This window comes from Ranitomeya variabilis, chromosome 7, assembly GCF_051348905.1.
Source record: "Ranitomeya variabilis isolate aRanVar5 chromosome 7, aRanVar5.hap1, whole genome shotgun sequence".
Lineage (NCBI taxonomy): Eukaryota > Metazoa > Chordata > Amphibia > Anura > Dendrobatidae > Ranitomeya > Ranitomeya variabilis.
In genome coordinates, this window is record NC_135238.1 from 217,668,463 (window position 1) to 217,689,009 (window position 20,547).

Genomic DNA, 20,547 nt, shown 5'->3' on the forward strand with positions numbered 1-20,547 from the left:
TCCCTGAATAGTGCAATGTAAGGTGACAGAGCACAGTAGGTTACATGAGGTATACAGTTATATGAAAAAGTTTGGGCACCCCTATTAATCTTAAGCTTAATGTTTTATAAAAAATAGTTTTTTTTGCAACAGCTATTTCAGTTTCATATATCTAATAACTGTTGGACACAGTAATGTTTCTGCCTTGAAATGAGGTTTATTGTACTAACAGAAAATGTGCAATCTGCATTCAAACAAAATTTGACAGGTGCATAAGTATGGGCACCCTTATCATTTTCTTGTATAAAAAACTCCTACCTACTTTTTACTGACTTACTAAAGCACTTTTTTTGGTTTTGTATCCTCATTGAGCTTTGAACTTCATAGCCAGGTGTATGTGTGACGCCCGGGAGACCGAGGTACCCAGCACCAGATCAATGAGGTCCGTCTCTTGAGGGGGATGTCACTAGTGGCTTGACCCGGTGCTGTGGCCTCAGGCGATGCACAGTGTAAGGGATATCATGAAGGAACAGACACTTACTTGATCAGCAGCAGGTCCTCTCAGCTGTGATGACCCCGATCCTGGATCGATGGCTATTGTCCAAATGAAAGACTGAGGCGCTGAAACGTTTAACCAGTTTACTTCAACAAAAAGGGATTTGCAACCAATACTGTCACCGGAGTCTGTTTAAGAACTCTGAATTACTTTGACCCTGTCAGGATTTCCACCTCTTATTATGCGCAGTTTCTGTATGGCCCTGCTGCTGTTTGTGAACTGGCTGCCAACCCAATCTGTCTCTTCTGTGCTCTGGTTCGACGGACAACCCGAGTCCTTTTTTTGTCGGCTTACCCCCTCTGGGAGTACCGCTGAACTCTGTGTCTGTTGCTGCGTCTTACCCTGGTGAAGCTGATATCACCTCACTTCCTTCCGGTTGCTGTATTATATATAATGAATATAGCCACGGATCCGGTATCCGTCTCTGCGCCTATTCTGGGTAGAGGTTATTGCTACCCGGTTCTCACAATGTCCTTTTTCTCTATTCCTCTTTTCCTACTATGGGTATCACAGGCCTATAATCCGTCATAGGGCTGTTAGGAGTTCAGTTATACGACCTCTCACTTTCATCTCCTCAACCCAACTGCCAGTCCTTTTCTCAGACCAGAATAGATCAAGGGGAGTCTCTGGAGCTCCCCCTTCTGGCCGGAGATGGTAGTGCAGTCTTGCTATTTTAATATTTGTATTTGGTGTCAATAACTATTTTTGTGGCAAATACCCCTAGGGGCGCCACATTTGCAATCATGAGAAAAGCTACTTAAAGTGGCCACTTGCAAGTTGTTCTCCTGTTTGAATCTCCTCTGAAGAGTGGCATCATGGGCTCCTCAAAACAACTGTCAAATGATCTGAAAACAAAGATTATTCAACATAGTTGTTCAGGGGAAGGATACAAAAAGCTGTCTCAGAGATTTAACCTGTCAATTTCCACTGTGAGGAACATAGTAAGGAAATGGAAGAACACAGGTACAGTTCTTGTTAAGGCCAGAAGTGGCAGGCCAAGAAAAACGTCAGAAAGGCATAGAAGAAGAATGGTGAGATCAGTCAAGGCCAATCCACAGACCACCTCTGGAGAGCTGCAGCATCAACTTGCTGCAGATGGTGTCACTGTGCATCAGTCAACTATACAATGCACTTTGCATAAGGAGAAGCTGTATGGGAGAGTGATGCGAAAGAAGCTGTTTCTGCAAGCACGCCACAAACAGAGTCAGCTGAGGTATGCAAAATCACATTTGGAGAAGCCAATTTCTTTTTGGAAGAAGGTCCTGTGGACTGATGAAACCAAGATTGAGTTGTTTGGTCATACAAAAAGGCGTTATGCATGGTGGCAAAAAAACACAGTGCGTTGTATAGTTGACCGATGCACAGTGACACCATCTGCAGCAAGTTGATGCTGCAGCTCTCTGGAGGTGGTCTGAGGATTGTCCTTGACTGATCTCACCATTCTTCTCTGCCTTTCTGATGTTTTTCTTGGCCTGCCACTTCTGGCCTTAACAAGAACTGTACCTGTGTTCTTCCATTTCCTTACTATGTTCCTCACAGTGGAAATTGACAGGTTAAATCTCTGAGACAGCTTTTTGTATCCTTCCCCTGAACAGCTATGTTGAATAATCTTTGTTTTCAGATCATTTGACAGTTGTTTTGAGGAGCCCATGATGCCACTCTTCAGAGGAGATTCAAACAGGAGAACAACTTGCAAGTGGCCACTTTAAGTAGCTTTTCTCATGATTGCATACACCTGGCTATGAAATTCAAAGCTCAATGAGGTTACAAAACCAAACAAACTGCTTTAGTAAGTCAGTAAAAAGTAGGTAGGAGTATTTAATACAAGAAAATGATAAGGGTGCCCATACTTATGCACCTGTCAAATTTTGTTTGAATGCAGATTGCACATTTTCTGTTAGTACAATAAAACTCATTTCAAGGCAGAAACATTACTGTGTCCAACAGTTATTAGATATATGAAACTGAAATAGCTGTTGCAAAAAAAACAATTTTTTATAAAACATTAAGCTTAAGATTAATAGGGGTGCCCAAACTTTTTCATATAACTGTAATAGTGATGAGCGAGTGTACTCGTTGCTTGGGTTTTCCCGAGCATGCTCGGGTGGTCTCCAAGTATTTGTTAGTGTTCGGAGATTAAGTTTTCATCGCGGCAGCTAAATGATTTACAGCTATTAGCCAGCTTGATTACAAGTGGGGATTCCCTATCAACCAGGCAACCCCCACATGTACTCAGCCTGGCTAATAGCTGTAAAACATTCAGCTGCAGTGATGAAAACTTAATCTCTGAGCACTAACAAATACTCGGAGATCACCCGAGCGTGCTCGGGAAAACCCGAGCAACGAGTACACTCGCTCATCACTAATAATAATTAAAAAATAGAGACAAAAATCCTAGTTCACTCTTCACCACAGAGTTACCAAGTTCTTGACTCAATACACTCGAAGGCCAATGTATCTGGGTCAAGCACCTTGCATAGTAAGCTACACACTGTGCCTAATGACATCAATCTTCGTCATCTTATGGGCCCTGCAAGTCCATGCCTACTAAAACAAATTGCATTGGAATCACCATGCTACTCCCCCTCATCCAGCACCTGGTTGTTCCTGGGACTTTCTAGGACTCTGAATATCACTGAGACAGCCATGCACGTTAAAAAGCTGTCTGCCAAACCTTAATTTCTCTGACAGCTATCTCTCCCATCTCTCCTGTATCTCATCCGGCCAAGCATTCTTGTGTTCTCCATTAGATCACCACTGCCAGAATCATCTACCAGCGGCTTATTTCCCAGCAAGGCAAACAAAAGGATCGGGGAATTGAATTCCAACTGCCCAATACTTATGTCCCCTAACATCATCTGTGAGCAAATTAGGAAAATGTGTCAATTTACCACCACTTTCATACAAGTTAAGGTCACATTTACTCTTTTTTGAACTCTAAAACCATGAAAGAAAACTACAATTCAAAGATATGCTCTTCATTTGGACCCACTGTTATGTAAAACACAAATAGAAGCTTTCTTAGTCTTACACATTCCTTTTAGAGTTGAGTAAGTAAATGTGAGTGAAATTGAATTCTACTCAATTGTCACCAAAATCACCATTTGCCAAAATGCAGAATTTTAGTAATTTGCTTACGTGCAAATTTAGCAAAAATGTGGCTGCTGGTCACCAGTTTTATTAACCGTAAAGGACCATCAAAAAGATTTAAAAAAAAAAAAATGATTTTACACACCTTACCGCTCAAACCCTCTTCCTCTTACTGTCAGGGTACCTCAGGGCTCAGTCCTTGGCCCCCTTCTCTTCTCTCTCTACACAGCCCCAATTGGACAGATCATCAGCACATTTGGCTTTCAGTACTATCTTTATGCCAATGACACACAACTATATACGTCATTCCCTGACCTTACCTCCGCTGTACTACAGAACGCCACTGACTGTCTGTCTGCAGTCTCTGACATCATGTCCGCTCTCTAGCTGAAACTCAACCTTTCCAAAACTGAACTTCTTCTGCTCCCACCATCTACTAACCTCCCTAAATCTGACATTTCCCTCTCCATGGATGGCACCATAATTACACCTCGGCAGCAGGCGTGCTGTCTGGGTATTATTTTTGGCACCCATCTCTACTTCACCTCCCATATACAATCTCTTGCCCGCTCATGCCGCTTACACCTAAGAACATCTCTAGAATCCGCCCTTTTCTCACCATGGAGACAACAAAAACCCTCACTGTCGCCTTGATCCACTCCCGCCTGGACTACTGTAAAGCTCTATTAATTTGCCTCCCCCTCACTTGACTTTCCCCTCTCCAGTACATTGTCAATGTGTTATGACCCCAGTGGACAGGGTCTCAGAGGAACGTGTAAGTCTGCAAGATACAAAAATCCAGCTCATAGGGCTGTGGTAACTGGGTTGACCAAATAGCTACTCCTAACGCCAACACTAGAAGTAGCCGGGAATCATGCCTACGGTGATCGCTAGATGACTCGCGCCAGCCGGAGAATCTAACTACCCCTAGGAGAAGAAAACAAAGACCTCTCTTGCCTCCAGAGAAAGGGACCCCAAAGCAAGATACAAGCCCCCCACAAATAATAACGGTGAGGTAAGAGGAAATGACAAACACAGAAATGAACCAGGTTCAGCAAAGAGAGGCCAGCTTACTAATAGCAGAATAAAGCAAGATAACTTATCTGGTCAACAAAAACCCTATAAAAATCCACGCTGGAGATTCAAGAACCCCCGAACCATCTAACGGTCCGGGGGGAGAACACCAGCCCCCTAGAGCTTCCAGCAAAGGTCAGGATACAGATAGGAACAAGCTGGACAAAAATACCAAACAAAACAAAAGCAAAAAGCAAAGAAGCAGACTTAGCTTGAAAAACAGGAACCAGGATCAGAGGACAAGAGCACAACAGATTAGCTCTGATTTCAACGATGCCAGGCATTGAACTGAAGGTCCAGGGAGCTTATATAGCAACGCCCCTGAACTAACGGCCCAGGTGAGGATATAGGAAAAGACAGACGCTCCAGAGTCAAATCCCTAATGACCACTAGAGGGAGCAAAAAGCAAAATCACAACAGTACCCCCCCCTTAGTGAGGGGTCACCGAACCCTCACCACGACCACCAGGGCGATCAGGATGAGCGGCGTGAAAGGCACGAACTAAATCGGCCGCATGAACATCAGAGGCGACCACCCAGGAATTATCTTCCTGACCATAGCCCTTCCACTTGACCAGGTACTGAAGCCTCCGCCTGGAGAGACGAGAATCCAAGATCTTCTCCACCACGTACTCCAACTCGCCCTCAACCAACACCGGAGCAGGAGGCTCAGCAGAAGGAACCACAGGCACAACGTACCGCCGCAACAAGGACCTATGAAACACGTTGTGGATAGCAAACGACACAGGAAGATCCAGGCGAAAGGACACAGGATTAAGAATTTCCAATATCTTGTAAGGACCAATAAAACGAGGTTTAAATTTGGGAGAGGAAACCTTCATAGGAACAAAGCGGGAAGAAAGCCACACCAAATCCCCAACACGTAGTCGGGGACCCACACCGCGGCGGCGGTTGGCAAAGCGCTGAGCCCTCTCCTGTGACAACTTCAAGTTGTCCACCACAAGATTCCAGATCCGCTGCAACCTATCCACCACAGAATCCACCCCAGGGCAGTCAGAAGGTTCCACATGACCCGAAGAAAAACGAGGGTGGAAACCAGAGTTGCAGAAAAACGGCGAAACCAAGGTGGCGGAACTAGCCCGATTATTAAGGGCAAACTCAGCTAACGGCAAGAAGGTCACCCAATCGTCCTGATCAGCAGAGACAAAACACCTCAAATAAGCCTCCAAAGTCTGATTAGTTCGCTCCGTCTGTCCATTAGTCTGAGGATGGAAAGCAGACGAAAACGACAAGTCAATGCCCATCCTACTACAAAAGGATCGCCAGAATCTGGAAACGAACTGGGATCCTCTGTCTGACACAATATTCTCAGGGATGCCATGCAAACGAACCACGTTCTGGAAAAACACAGGAACCAGATCGGAAGAGGAAGGCAGTTTAGGCAAAGGAACCAAATGGACCATCTTGGAGAAGCGATCACATATCACCCAGATAACAGACATGCCCTGAGACACCGGAAGATCAGAAATGAAATCCATGGAGATATGTGTCCAAGGTCTCTTAGGGACAGGCAAGGGCAAGAGCAACCCGCTGGCACGAGAACAGCAAGGCTTAGCTCGAGCACAAGTCCCACAGGACTGTACAAATGACCGCACATCCCTAGACAAGGAAGGCCACCAAAAGGATCTGGCCACCAGATCTCTGGTGCCAAAAATTCCTGGGTGACCTGCCAACACCGAGGAATGAACCTCGGAAATGACTCTGCTGGTCCACTTATCAGGCACAGTCTGTCAGGTGGACAAGAATCAGGCCTATCAGCCTGAAATCTCTGCAACACACGTCGCAGATCAGGAGAAATAGCTGACAAGATAATACCATCCTTAAGAATACCAACAGGTTCAGCGACTCCAGGAGCATCAGGCACAAAGCTCCTGGAAAGAGCATCGGCCTTCACATTCTTTGAACCTGGTAAATACGAGACAACAAAGTCAAAACGGGAGAAAAACAATGACCAACGGGCCTGTCTAGGATTCAGGCGTTTAGCAGACTCGAGATACATCAGATTTTTGTGATCAGTCAAGACCACCACACGATGCTTAGCACCCTCGAGCCAATGACGCCACTCCTCAAATGCCCATTTCATGGCCAACAACTCCCGATTGCCCACATCATAATTTCGCTCCGCAGGCGAAAACTTCCTAGAGAAAAAGGCGCAAGGTCTCATAACAGAGCAACCAGGGCCTCTCTGCGACAAAACGGCCCCTGATCCAATCTCTGAAGCATCCACCTCAACTTGAAAGGGAAGCGAGACATCAGGCTGGCACAAAACAGGCGCCGAAGTAATCCGACGTTTCAACTCCTGGAAAGCCTCCACGGCAGCAGGAGCCCAATTAACCACATCGGAGCCCTTCTTGGTCATATCCGTCAAAGGTTTCACAATGCTAGAAAAGTTAGCGATAAAACGACGGTAGAAGTTAGCGAAACCCAAGAACTTCTGAAGACTCTTAACTGACGAGGGCTGAGTCCAATCAAGAATAGCTCGGACCTTGACTGGGTCCATCTCCACAGCAGAAGGGGAAAAAATGAACCCCAAAAAGGGAACCTTCTGTACACCAAAAAGACACTTTGAGCCCTTGACAAACAAAGAATTTTCACGCAAAATTTTAAAGACCATCCTGACCTGCTCCACATGCAAGTCCCAATTATCAGAAAAAAACAGAATATCATCCAGATAAACGATCAGAAATTTATCCAGATAGTTCCGGAAAATGTCATGCATAAAGGACTGAAAAACTGAAGGGGCATTAGAGAGCCCAAAAGGCATCACCAAGTATTCAAAATGACCTTCGGGCGTATTGAATGCGGTTTTCCATTCATCCCCTTGCTTAATGCGCACAAGGTTGTACGCACCACGAAGGTCTATCTTGGTAAACCACTTGGCACCTTTAATCCGGGCAAACAAGTCAGACAACAGCGGCAAAGGATACTGAAATTTGACAGTGATCTTATTTAAAAGCCGATAGTCAATACAAGGCCTCAAAGATCCGTCCTTTTTAGCCACAAAAAAGAATCCCGCACCAAGAGGGGAAGAAGACGGACGGATGTGTCCTTTCTCCAGAGACTCCTTGATATATGAACGCATAGCGGTATGTTCAGGTATCGACAGATTAAACAGTCTTCCCTTAGGAAACTTACTGCCTGGAATCAAATCTATTGCACAGTCACATTCCCTATGAGGAGGCAATGCACTGGACCTGGACTCGCTAAAGACATCCTGATAATCAGACAAGTACTCCGGAACTTCCGAAGGCGTAGAAGAAGCAATAGACACAGGCAGGGAATCCTCATGAATACCACAACAGCCCCAACTAGACACTGACATAGCCTTCCAGTCAAGGACTGGATTATGGGTCTGTAACCATGGCAGCCCCAAAACAACCAAATCATGCATTTTATGTAGAACGAGAAAACGTATCACCTCGCGGTGTTCAGGAGTCATGCACATGGTAACCTGTGTCCAATACTGCGGCTTATTTTGCGCCAATGGCGTAGCATCAATACCCCTAAGAGGGATAGGATTTTCTAATGGTTCAAGAATAAAACCACAGCGCTTAGCAAATGAGAGATCCATAAGACTCAGGGCAGCACCTGAATCTACAAACGCCATGACAGGATAAGATGACAGTGAGCAAATCAAAGTTACAGACAGAATAAACTTAGGATGCAAATTACCAACAGTGACAGGACTAACAACCTTAGATATACGTTTAGAGCATGCTGAGATAACATGTGTAGAATCACCACAGTAGTAGCACAAGCCATTCCGGCGTCTATGAATTTTCCTCTCATTTCTAGTCAGGATTCTATCACATTGCATCAAATCAGGTGTCCATTCAGACAACACCATGAGGGAATTTGCGGTTTTTCTATCACATTGCATCACATCAGGTGTCTGTTCAGACAACAACATGAGGGAATTTGCGGTTTTGCGCTCCCGCAACCGCCGGTCAATTTGAATAGCCAGGGACATGGTATCATTCAGACCTGTCGGAATGGGAAAACCCACCATAACATTCTTAATGGCCTCAGAAAGGCCATTTCTAAAATTAGCGGCCAGTGCACACTCGTTCCAATGTGTCAGCACGGACCATTTCCGAAATTTTTGGCAATACACCTCTGCCTCGTCCTGGCCCTGAGACATAGCCAGCAAGGCTTTCTCTGCCTGAATCTCAAGATTGGGTTCCTCATAAAGTAAACCGAGCGCCAGAAAAAACGCATCAATATCAGCCAATGCCGGATCTCCTGGCGCCAACGAAAAAGCCCAATCCTGAGGGTCACCCCGTAAGAATGAAATAACAATTTTTACTTGTTGAGCAGAGTCTCCAGACGAACAAGGTTTCAGGGACAAAAATAATTTACAATTATTCCTGAAATTCCTAAACTTAAATCGGTCTCCTGAAAACAGTTCAGGAATCGGAATCTTGGGTTCAGACCTAGGATTTCTGGTAACATAATCTTGTATACCCTGCACACGAGCGGCAAGCTGGTCCACACTTGTAATCAAGGTCTGGACATTCATGTCTGCAGCAAGCTTAAGCCACTCTGAGGTAAAGGGGAAAAGAAAAAAAAAAATGAGAGAGGGAAAAAAAAAACTCAAAATTTTCTTTCTTATAATCCCACTTCTGCAATGCATTAAACATTTAATACTGGCCTGGCATACTGTTATGACCCCAGTGGACAGGGTCTCAGAGGAACGTGTAAGTCTGCAAGATACAAAAATCCAGCTCATAGGGCTGTGGTAACTGGGTTGACCAAATAGCTACTCCTAACGCCAACACTAGAAGTAGCCGGGAATCATGAATACGGTGATCGCTAGATGACTCGCGCCAGCCGGAGAATCTAACTACCCCTAGGAGAAGAAAACAAAGACCTCTCTTGCCTCCAGAGAAAGGGACCCCAAAGCAAGATACAAGCCCCCCACAAATAATAACGGTGAGGTAAGAGGAAATGACAAACACAGAAATGAACCAGGTTCAGCAAAGAGAGGCCAGCTTACTAATAGCAGAATAAAGCAAGATAACTTATCTGGTCAACAAAAACCCTATAAAAATCCACGCTGGAGATTCAAGAACCCCCGAACCGTCTAACGGTCCGGGGGGAGAACACCAGCCCCCTAGAGCTTCCAGCAAAGGTCAGGATACAGATAGGAACAAGCTGGACAAAAATACCAAACAAAACAAAAGCAAAAAGCAAAGAAGCAGACTCAGCTTGAAAAACAGGAACCAGGATCAGGGGACAAGAGCACAACAGATTAGCTCTGATTTCAACGATGCCAGGCATTGAACTGAAGGTCCAGGGAGCTTATATAGCAACGCCCCTGAACTAACGGCCCAGGTGAGGATATAGGAAAAGACAGACGCTCCAGAGTCAAATCACTAATGACCACTAGAGGGAGCAAAAAGCAAAATCACAACACAATGCAGCAGCCAGGGTCGTCCATCTGACTAATCAGTACTCGGACGCATCCTCTCTCCGTCAGTCATTACACTGGCTGCCCATTCATTATAGGATCCAATTCAAAGCACTTGTTCTCACCAAAGCTCTCCACAGTGCGGCACCCCCTTACATCTCCTTCCTCATTTCTATCTATTGGCCTAGCCGATCGCTGCACTCTGCATACAACTTTCAACTAACCTCTGCGCTTATCCGTACCTCCCACTCCCGACTCCAAAACTTCTCCCGCGTTGCACCTATCCTCTGAAATGCTCTACCTTAAAAAATTAGGACCAGCCACAATTTGCACGGTTTTAGGCGCTCCCTCAAAACACATTTGTTCAGACCAGCCTATCATGTTCCCTAATCAAAGTCATTTTATGTGTAAGTGTGTGTGTGTGTAGCCCATTCACTATCTCTATCTATCCCCCACTACCTGAAGATGGCTGGACCATCATTGTAAATACATCATTGTAAATACACACCTGCACTTTATATCTCCCCCACCTCATTGTAGATTGTAAGCTCTCGTGAGCAGGGTCGTTTTATTTTGCTTTAATTATTGTATTATTATTAACGTTGTTATGACTGTTGTGGTTGAAACTGTTAAACTCTAAAGTGCTGCGGAATATGTTGGCGCTATATAAATAAAGATTATTATTATGATTATCTAACTGGCCTCTCTGCTACTCTGTCACATATCTGCAGAGAGCATCTTCTGATCTCCGGTCCCCTAACAGTGAGCCAGGACCTCTGGCTCCGATGAGGCCAAGAGTAATTCTGTGCATGTGCGCAAGTAGATCAGTAGCTGTGACGAGGACATGACATTTGATGGTGAGGAGCAAAGGGTCCAGAGAGGTGAGCATTAAGAGGAATATAAGGATTTTTATTATTTTTTACATATTACAGTTCTTATGCTCTGGGTCTGGAGGGACATTAAATTCCCAGAGAATAATTTCTCTGACACCCGAGTTTCCCAGAAAAAAACACGAAAACAGGTGCATTCAAATTTTACCTGATCCGCTTACCTCCAATTCCTTTACACAAAATTTCCTTCCTACTATTACCTGGAAGATCATATTAATTACTCTTTTGTTTTCCAATTACTGCAGAGTACATTCTTGCACCAACCGAAGACACAGGCAACATTTCTGTGTCCATGTTTGCACATTGGATGTTTTGCCTACTACTTTACTGTTTTTCTCTTTTACTTGTCTAGTTTCTCATCTGCAAAACCAATATCTATAATCTGTTAGGAAAATAAAAGAGGATTTGTTCCTGCCTCTAGTAAATTGCATTTGTTGTGACATGGTTTGGAGATAGTCATCTTTATAATGACTATTTATATGCGGAATGAAAAAATATTTATTTAATCCATATTCATGTTAACATAAGATGTTGGGATGCAGAAATATTTTTTTAATCTTAGAGAAAACGCAAAATAAAGTGGTCTACCAAAGTAGAGGTAGCATTTTGTCAAATAATTTTTGTTTTTACTATATATTTTTTACTTTTGTTTATACTATATATTTCTTTATAGATATATATCTATTTTAAAATTGCAAAAAATGTTTTCTTGTAGTTTTCAGAAGAAAATACATGGGAACACTAAATGAAAAATGCCCTAAAACTTGCACAAGATAACTTACAAGAGTTGTATACATTATCAGATTTTTTTTTTACATGTTTCTCTAGTTCCCTTCAATGCTCTCATTCCAAGGTTAATAACGGAGCTTGTAAAGAAAGGCAATCATCCTCTTTTATATTCCGCTACTTGGAATACAGTAAGTGTAATATTCTTGATGTTAAAGTTGAGGTTGCTTGGGTTCAGTTAACAGACAAAAGTTTGCCGTAGTCTTTGGTCTCCATGATGAGAAGACAGGATTTCTCATTTACAAATCTAGAATAGGATGTTGGGGGTCTGTGAACCATGCTTTAAAGATCCATCGGAGTGCACCGTGTCTACAGTCATTTCTTCCACACTGAATCCTACTGACAGCTTTAAATTTTAATTGAAATACTGAATAAATGTAAGACTCCTTCTACAAGTCTAAAGACTTTTGCTATGAAACGCTGATGTACAGTACAAGAGTTTTCTGGAGCCTAAAAAATGTTTAACTCTTGGACAACTCCACATACTGAATATATACAATACTAAAGATTCTTTAAAAAATGAACTTCTTTCTTTGTGGTCTCTATGCTCATTTTTTTTTGTTACACTTCTAATCCGGACAACTGCTAGAGCCACAAAGAGATTTCACAAATTCCTGTTCCCTGGAATCCCAGCCAGTTCTGTATCTCCTCCGTCATGCTTCTCAAACAGTAGAGAGTGGAGCTGAGCACTATCGCGGGGTGCGGTTGGTTTGCTATAGATTGAGAGTCACTGAAAACTCCTTAGGATATGTAAATAGTTTATTATACGTGTGAAGAAAAAAATCAGACATATGCACAGACACGAAAAGGTGCAGGAATATGCGACAAATTGTTATAACATTTGGACCCTTATGTTACACCCGGTCCAGCTTCTGTACCTTCCCGGGGTCCCCGTCGGAACTCCCGCTCTGTACCGGCTCCATGCTGTCTAGACACAGCCTCTGCTCCTCCTTCCTCAGCTGCTTCCTGGCATGCAGCCAGCAGGTTCCCGAGTAGAGTACTTAGGTCGAGTGCGCGCTCACTCCCTGTCTCTTAAAGAGAAAGCGCGCATTTTTTAAAGTTCTTCTGACCAATGGTGTGTTAATGATCACTATTTCTAGCCCCTCCACCATAGGGAGGGTGCCGGAGCAACAAGTATCCACAGTTGCTTACTTCCGGTTCCTGTCTGCATGTGCTCCTGTTTCTGCAGTTCTTTTGCTAGTACTCCGCTTATTCTGTCTGTTTCCACAGATCATCAGCTACCTGTTACCTGGCTATCCTGGACAACGACAGTTCAATCTACGCAATCCCTTCTTGTCCCGTCAATCAGCCATCTACCTCTTCAGACAACGCCAGACTCGCCAGTACCAGCTCTTACCCGTATACCCGGTATCATCTGGTTAGCTCTACGTCTTCCACTAACCCTACTTGTCCATCTGTTCCGCTGGGACAGCTGCCATGAGTCCGGGGTCTAACTGGAGGTAGCAGCCATGTCTCCCAGGCATTCCATTCTGACCCTGTTAGAGGGGACATACTACAGGTGTCTGGGTCTCACGTAGTCACACCCCCTTCGCAGCCCCCCAGACCGTGGTCCCGAGGTTCCACATTAAATTTCAGTAAAAACGAATATGAACTTCATCTTCTGTGCCTCTGTTTCCATTTGTTACACCTTACTGGGTCTTATTCACAATGCTGCTTAAACAGGTGCTCTCGCGCATTTATCAGTTGCGCCTGTTTACTTCCTGCACTAAGTGGCATTATGAAGAAAACAGAGGAAGGGTCCAAATGTTATAACAATTTGTCGCATATTTTCCTGTCTCTCCATCCGTTGGTTGGCTATGGCAGTTGGATGTCTGATGAAGACCATGTGGCTGCCATGACAGTACTCCAATGAAGACCAGCCTTTGGTGTTCGGTCATTTATTTATTTTATTTTAACAGTCTTCGACTCAATCTCGAGCCATCGTGACTTGATGGATGAATGCTCTGTAGGATTATTGATCTTGTACAAGCCTAGATAGGTCCACCAGGGTCTTCTCCACTGTTATTTTGATGGTATCAAGACATTGGGTTGCTGTTCTTCTTCTACAACCTTGTTCCTTCAATTCTTCCAACCTTGATGTCCTTTTCCTGTGATTGCTCTCTTTGTATGATGTGTCCAAAGAAGGCAAGTCATAGCTTGGTGATCCTTGCTTTGAGTGGCATGTCTGGCTTGATTTGTTCCAAAATTCATGTATTTTTTCTTCTTGCCATCCATTGTATTGATATTATCCTTCTCCAGCACCACATTTTGGTCGATTCTACTTCTGTCTCGTTTCTTTATCGTCCAGGTTTTGCATCCATATGTTACCACAGAAAACTAAGTACGAGCTGTGTCTTCATTGCCAATGAAATGTTTCTCGATTTTAAAACCTTGTCTAGTGACTTCATTGTTGATTTGCCAATGGCTAATGACAAACTGAAAAGCGCTGTGGAATATGTTGGCGCTATATAAATACAATTATTATTATATTATTATTATACTGACTTTCAGTGTCATCGATGCATTTTGAGTGATCTTTGATTCTAGTAGATTGAAGCCCTTTACAACTTTGAGATCATCGACGTCCAGCTCAAATGTGGAATTGTGTTTTTTTTTTTGCAAATTTCACTGCATTAAGGATATTTTTTTCCAGCTTTTCTGTATATTTTATAGTAGAATGAACGGTGCCATTCAAAACTCCAACAAGCTATGATAAAAAATAAAAAAGTAATGACTCTTGTAAAAGGGAGAAAAAGCAAAAATGCAAAAAATGAAAATTTATTCATTAGGGAAAGGCTAAACCTGAAAACATGTGACTCATTATACACTTCCGGCAAAGCAAGTGAATTAGATATTTGCTTAGTTAGACCTGCATTGTTCAAGGGTTTTACATTTATGGTATAGGAATAATCCATCAAGAAATTTAAAAAATTCTATTTTTCTTAACTAAACATTTATCTAAAAATATGCATAAATGTAAGAGATTTATGCAACTGTCAAAGAAAGTGAAATTCACTTTTGTCGGAGCGATAGCGATATAATCTAAATATCAGTTTTGCGGAAAAGTTTAGCTGCTGTGCCAGCATTTAACAGATGCTGTGTGCACATGGCTTAAGGGTGTGTGCACATAGAGTATTTTTATAGAGTTATTGGAGAAGAAATTTTCACGACTCTGTAGTCAGGTTTCCCAGGACCAGGGGCTCCTTCCCTATCCCTAATGCTGGGGGCGCCCTAGTTCGCCCTGTTCCCCAGATTACTTCTGATGGTGAAGATGCCAGGGCCATGTACCTTGCCTTAGCTTCTGAATCCTTCCTCAGTCTGTCCTCTTTCCCCACCCAGGGATGAGGGAGTAGTAGCGTACTGTTATGACCCCAATGGCGAGGGTCTCAGAGGTACGTGGAAGTCTGCAGAATACAAAAATCCAGCTCATAGGGCAGTGGTAACTGGGTTGACCATATATCTACTCCTAACGCCAACACTAGAAGTAGCCGGGGATCATTCCTACGTTGATTCTAGATGACACGCTCCAGCCGGAGAATCTAGCTACCCCTAGTAGAGGAAAACAAAAGACCTTTCTTGCCTCCAGAGAAGGGGACCCCAAAGCTGGATAGAAGCCCCCCACAAATAATAACGGTGAGGTAAGAGGAAATGACAAACACAGAAATGAACCAGGTTTAGCACAGAGAGGCCCGCTTACTGATAGCAGAATAAAGAAAGGTAACTTATATGGTCAACAAAAACCCTATCAAAATCCACACTGGAAATTCAAGAACCCCCGAACCGTCTAACGGTCCGGGGGGAGAACACCAGCCCCCTAGAGCTTCCAGCAAAGGTCAGGATATAGATTTGGAACAAGCTGGACAAAAATACAAAACCAAAACAAATAGCAAAAAGCAAATTCACAACAGTACCCCCCCCTTAGTGAGGGGTCACCGAACCCTCACCACGACCACCAGGGTGATCAGGATGAGCGGCATGAAAGGCACGAACTAAATCGGCCGCATGAACATCAGAGGCGACCACCCAGGAATTATCCTCCTGACCATAGCCCTTCCACTTGACCAGGTACTGAAGCCTCCGCCTGGAGAGGCGAGAATCCAAGATCTTCTCCACCACGTACTCCAACTCGCCCTCAACCAACACCGGAGCAGGAGGCTCAGCAGAAGGAACTACAGGCACAATGTACCGCCGCAACAAGGACCTATGAAATACATTGTGAATAGCAAACGACACAGGAAGATCCAGACGAAAAGATACAGGATTAAGGATTTCCAATATCTTGTAAGGCCCAATAAAACGAGGTTTAAATTTGGGAGAGGAGACCTTCATAGGAACAAAGCGGGAAGAAAGCCATACCAAATCCCCAACGCGTAGTCGGGGACCCACACCGCGGCGGCGGTTGGCAAAGCGCTGAGCCCTCTCCTGTGACAACTTCAAGTTGTCCACCACATGATTCCAGATCCGCTGCAACCTATCTACCACAGAATCCACCCCAGGACAGTCAGAAGGCTCCACATGACCCGAAGAAAAGCGAGGATGGAAACCAGAGTTGCAGAAAAAAGGCGAAACCAAGGTGGCGGAACTAGCCCGATTATTAAGGGCAAACTCAGCCAACGGCAAGAATGTCACCCAATCGTCCTGATCAGCAGAGACAAAACACCTCAAATAAGCCTCCAAAGTCTGATTGGTTCGCTCCGTCTGTCCATTAGTCTGAGGATGGAAAGCAGATGAAAACGACAAATCAATGCCCATCCTACTACAAAAGGATCGCCAGAACCTAGAAACGAACTGGGATCCTCTGTCTGACACAATATTCTCAGGGATGCCGTGCAAACGAACCACGTTCTGGAAAAACACAGGAACCAGATCGGAAGAGGAAGGCAGCTTAGGCAAAGGAACCAAATGGACCATCTTGGAGAAGCGATCACATATCACCCAGATAACGGACATGCCCTGAGATAGCGGAAGATCAGAAATGAAATCCATGGAGATATGTGTCCAAGGTCTCTTCGGGACAGGCAAGGGCAAGAGCAAACCGCTGGCACGAGAACAGCAAGGCTTAGCTCGAGCACAAGTCCCACAGGACTGCACAAATGACCGCACATCCCTTGACAAGGAAGGCCACCAAAAGGACCTGGCCACCAGATCTCTGGTGCCAAAAATTCCCGGGTGACCTGCCAACACCGAGGAATGAACCTCGGAAATGACTCTGCTGGTCCATTTATCCGGGACAAACAGTCTGTCAGGTGGACAAGACTCAGGCCTATCAGCCTGAAATCTCTGCAACACACGTCGCAGATCCGGAGAAATAGCTGACAAGATAACTCCATCTTTAAGAATACCAACAGGATCAGCGACTCCAGGAGCATCAGGCACAAAGCTCCTAGAAAGAGCATCGGCCTTCACATTCTTTGAACCTGGTAAATACGAGACAACAAAATCAAAGCGGGAGAAAAACAATGACCAGCGGGCCTGTCTCGGATTAAGGCGTTTAGCAGACTCGAGATACATCAGATTTTTGTGATCAGTCAAGACCACCACACGATGCTTAGCACCCTCGAGCCAATGACGCCACTCCTCAAATGCCCATTTCATGGCCAACAACTCCCGATTGCCCACATCATAATTTCGCTCGGCAGGCGAAAACTTCCTGGAGAAAAAGGCACAAGGTTTCATAACAGAGCAACCAGGGCCTCTCTGCGACAAAACGGCCCCTGCTCCAATCTCTGAAGCATCCACCTCAACCTGAAAGGGAAGTGAGACATCGGGCTGGCACAAAACAGGCGCCGAAGTAAACCGGCGCTTCAACTCCTGGAAAGCCTCCACGGCAGCAGGAGCCCAGTTAGCTACATCGGAGCCCTTCTTGGTCATATCCGTCAACGGTTTCACAATGCTAGAAAAATTAGCGATAAAACGACGGTAGAAGTTAGCGAAACCCAAGAACTTCTGAAGACTCTTAACCGACGAGGGCTGAGTCCAATCAAGAATAGCTCGGACCTTGACTGGGTCCATCTCCACAGCAGAAGGGGAAAAAATGAACCCCAAAAAGGGAACCTTCTGTACACCAAAGAGACACTTTGAGCCCTTGACAAACAAAGAATTTTCACGCAAAATTTTAAAGACCAACCTGACCTGCTCCACATGCGAATCCCAATCATCAGAAAAAACCAAAATATCATCCAGATAAACAATCAAAAATTTATCCAGATACTTCCGGAAAATGTCATGCATAAAGGACTGAAAAACTGAAGGCGCATTGGAGAGCCCAAAAGGCATCACCAAGTACTCAAAATGACCTTCGGGCGTATTGAATGCGGTTTTCCATTCATCACCTTGCTTAATGCGCACAAGGTTGTACGCACCACGAAGGTCTATCTTGGTGAACCACTTGGCACCTTTAATCCGGGCAAACAAGTCAGACAACAGCGGTAAAGGATACTGAAATTTGACAGTGATCTTATTTAAAAGCCGATAATCAATACAAGGTCTCAAAGATCCGTCCTTTTTTGCCACAAAAAAGAATCCCGCACCAAGGGGGGAAGAAGACGGACGAATATGTCCTTTCTCCAGAGACTCCCTGATATATGAACGCATAGCGGTATGTTCAGATACCGACAGATTAAACAGTCTTCCCTTAGGAAACTTACTGCCTGGGATCAAATCTATAGCACAGTCACAGTCCCTATGAGGAGGCAGTGCACTGGACTCAGACTCACTGAAGACATCCTGATAATCAGACAAATACTCCGGAACTTCCGAAGGCGTAGAAGAAGCAATAGACACAGGCAGGGAATCCCCATGAATACCACGACAGCCCCAACTTGAGACTGACATAGCCTTCCAGTCCAGGACTGGATTATGGGTCTGTAACCATGGCAGCCCTAAAACAACCAAATCATGCATTTTATGTAAAACCAGGAAACGTATCACCTCGCGGTGTTCAGGAGTCATGCACATGGTAACCTGAGTCCAATACTGCGGTTTATTTGCTGCCAATGGCGTAGCATCAATACCCCTAAGAGGAATAGGATTTTCTAATGGTTCAAGAGTAAAACCACAGTGCTTAGCAAATGACAGATCCATAAGACTCAGGGCAGCACCTGAATCTACAAACGCCATGACAGGATAAGACGACAGTGAGCAAATCAAAGTTACAGACAGAATAAATTTAGGTTGCAAATTACCAACGGTGACAGGACTAACAACCTTAGCTATACGTTTAGAGCATGCTGAGATAACATGTGTAGAATCACCACAGTAGTAGCACAAGCCATTCCGGCGTCTATGAATTTTCCGCTCATTTCTAGTCAGGATTCTATCACATTGCATTAAATCAGGTGTCTGTTCAGACAACACCATGAGGGAATTTGCGGTTTTTCTATCACATTGCACCGAATTAGGTGTCTGTTCAGACAACACCATGAGGGAATTTGCGGTTTTGCGCTCCCGCAACCGCCGGTCAATTTGAATAGCCAGTGCCATAGTATCATTGAGACCTGTGGGAATGGGAAAACCCACCATAACATTCTTAATGGCTTCAGATAGGCCATTTCTAAAATTAGCGGCCAGTGCACACTCGTTCCAATGTGTCAGCACGGACCATTTCCGAAATTTTTGGCAATACACTTCAGCCTCGTCCTGCCCCTGAGACATAGCCAGCAAGGCCTTTTCTGCCTGAATCTCAAGATTGGGTTCCTCATAAAGTAAACCGAGCGCCAGAAAAAACGCATCAATATCAGCCAATGCCGGATCTCCTGGCGCCAGCGAAAAAGCCCAATCCTGAGGGTCGCCCCGTAAGAACGAAATAACTATTTTTACTTGCTGAGCAGAGTCTCCAGATGAACAGGGTCTCAGGGACAAAAACAATTTACAATTATTCACAAAATTCCTAAACTTAAACCTGTCTCCGGAAAACAGTTCAGGAATCGGTATTTTAGGTTCTGACCTAGGATTTCTGATAACATAGTCTTGTATGCCCTGCACACGAGTAGCCAGCTGGTCCACACTTGTAATCAAGGTCTGGACATTCATGTCTGCAGCAAGCATAGCCACTCTGAGGTAAAGGGGAAGAAGAAAGAAAAAAAAAACAAAACTCAGAATCTTCTTTCTTATAATCCCTCTTCTGCAACGCATTAAACATTTAATACTGGCCTGGCAAACTGTTATGACCCCAATGGCGAGGGTCTCAGAGGTACGTGGAAGTCTGCAGAATACAAAAATCCAGCTCATAGGGCAGTGGTAACTGGGTTGACCATATATCTACTCCTAACGCCAACACTAGAAGTAGCCGGGGATCATTCCTACGTTGATTCTAGATGACACGCTCCAGCCGGAGAATCTAGCTACCCCTAGTAGAGGAAAACAAAAGACCTTTCTTGCCTCCAGAGAAGGGGACCCCAAAGCTGGATAGAAGCCCCCCACAAATAATAACGGTGAGGTAAGAGGAAATGACAAACACAGAAATGAACCAGGTTTAGCACAGAGAGGCCCGCTTACTGATAGCAGAATAAAGAAAGGTAACTTATATGGTCAACAAAAACCCTATCAAAATCCACACTGGAAATTCAAGAACCCCCGAACCGTCTAACGGTCCGGGGGGAGAACACCAGCCCCCTAGAGCTTCCAGCAAAGGTCAGGATATAGATTTGGAACAAGCTGGACAAAAATACAAAACCAAAACAAATAGCAAAAAGCAAATTCACAACAGCGTACCATAATACACCAACCAGACTAACAAGGTAA